The sequence below is a fragment of the Dasypus novemcinctus genome, chromosome 1 (genome assembly GCF_030445035.2).
Source record: "Dasypus novemcinctus isolate mDasNov1 chromosome 1, mDasNov1.1.hap2, whole genome shotgun sequence".
NCBI classification, from domain to species: Eukaryota; Metazoa; Chordata; class Mammalia; order Cingulata; family Dasypodidae; genus Dasypus; species Dasypus novemcinctus.
Window position 1 is genome coordinate 133,864,494 of NC_080673.1, and position 1,950 is coordinate 133,866,443.

At 37.5% G+C, this 1,950-nt stretch overlaps 1 pseudogene; it reads right to left on the reverse strand.

Annotated features, from left to right (window-relative positions):
• Nucleotides 1-464: 464 nt before the first annotated feature.
• Nucleotides 465-1,348, reverse strand: LOC101422143 (serine/threonine-protein phosphatase 2A catalytic subunit beta isoform pseudogene; annotated as a pseudogene).
• Nucleotides 1,349-1,950: the final 602 nt, after the last annotated feature.

A 1,950-nucleotide genomic window follows, 5' to 3' on the forward strand; every position in this document is an offset into this window, starting at 1 on the left:
TTTTATGTTTGAAGGACCAGCATTCTGTGCAGGATCTGGGGAATTTTTAAGAAATTTCTGTGAAAGTGTTTAGTGGTCTTCTGAAAATGTGTCACTTTTTTTGCTCACAAATTGCAAAAGAGGCATAATCTTTATCATTTTTTGTTTCAGCAGCACCAAAATTCCATCTTCTTTTCTTCATGCTATTTAAATTTCCCTGTTGCCTAGTGAAGTCTGAAGAGTCAGATGAAATAGTAGCTAAATCTACTTTGCTTTCCAACGTTGATGTGCAAGTGTCTTTTAGATTCTTTAAAGGTAAAAATGAGCCAGGATATGATTTTTGCATTTCAGTCCTTTTTGGAGATACAAGGTTTCTTTTCAGATTGTCAATGAACTTGGTTTCATTTTGTCTTTACTTTGGGGAGATTTTGTAGTCCTTGGATTCTTGAACAATGCCTTTTCTTTGTTGACTTTTGCACCATCTTTCATGTTAACAAGGAATATTTTATTAAAGTGTCAACTAATTCCATGATAGCAGCCTTGTTCCCACAGTGATAACAATAATTGGGTGCACAGTAAATAGTAACCGCTTTCCAATCGTGACACCAATTATATCCCTCCATTACAAGTTGGTTAGCAGGAGAAACCAGTGTGAGATCATTGGCATGGTTAATTGTTTCAGAAATGTCTTGTCCAAACATGTAGCCAGCACCACATGGAGAAATACCCTACCCACCATGATCATCTGGATCCGACTCTAACAAATCACACACTGGGCACTTGGAACTTCTTGTAAATGATCACGTGGAACTTCTTGTAAATGATCCAGGGCCATTATATGATCCAGTGTATCTACGGATGGAAGAAGGCTACCATGGAGGCAGAATATCTGCCCATCTACTAAAGCTGTAAGGTGGAGGATAATCAAATAGATTTGTGAAATATTTCTACACATTGGCATTTCTATACTTTTGTAGACATTTATCATAAAAGTCGTATACTGGGTAATTTGTCAGCTTTCATGGTTTCCTCTCAATATTGTAAGGCATTCTGGATAATACACCTTAAACACCACAAAAAGAGTCACAGTTTCCACTGAATAATAACCTCTGTCAACATAGCCCCCATGATTAGATTGTTTGTGTCTGATGATTTCCCAATTCTAAAGAGTTCGTAAGATCAAGGAATTAACCATGAACATCTTCACAGATGGTAACAGGCCAAGGAACCTCCAGCACATTTGATTCTTTCATTAAGATTTCCATAGCCTTTTCACAAAAGTTCGCACTTGGTTCTTGTTAAGCTGTTTACTTTCGTTCAGCTGCTTGACCCACTGGTTCAGCTCCTGGGTGAACGCCTTGTCCTCCATGGTGACCAGATCTCCTTCCCCACTGCCTTCCTCTCCCCACCCTGGCACCTAATCCACTCCCCTCTCCTGCCACTACCAGCTCTGGAATTCATTCCTTTTCTTCCACAGTGGCTGCAGCATTTTACATTCCCACTGTCAAGGAATGAGTGTTCCTATTTCTCCACATCCTCTCCAACACTTGTACTTTTCCATTTTTTTAAAAAAATAGAAGCTGTTCTAGAGGGTGTGAAATGATATCTCATTGTAGTTTTGATTTGCATTTCCCTATTAGCTAGTGATGTTGAGCATCTTTCCATTTGCTTTTTAGCCATTTGTATTTTTCCTTTGGAGAAATATTTATTCAAATCTTTTGACCATTTTAAATTATTTTTTTATTGTTGAATTGGAGATTTCTTTATATATTCTGGGTATTAAACCATTACCAGATATGTGGTTTCCAAATATTTTCTCCCATTGAGTAAGTCATCTTTTCACAGAAGTATTTAATTTTAAGGAGGTTCCATTTACCTATATTCTTTTGCTGTTGTTTGTACACTGTGTCTGAAGTCCAAGAAACCATTGTCAAACACAAGCTCCTGAATTGCTTCCCTATATTTTCTTCT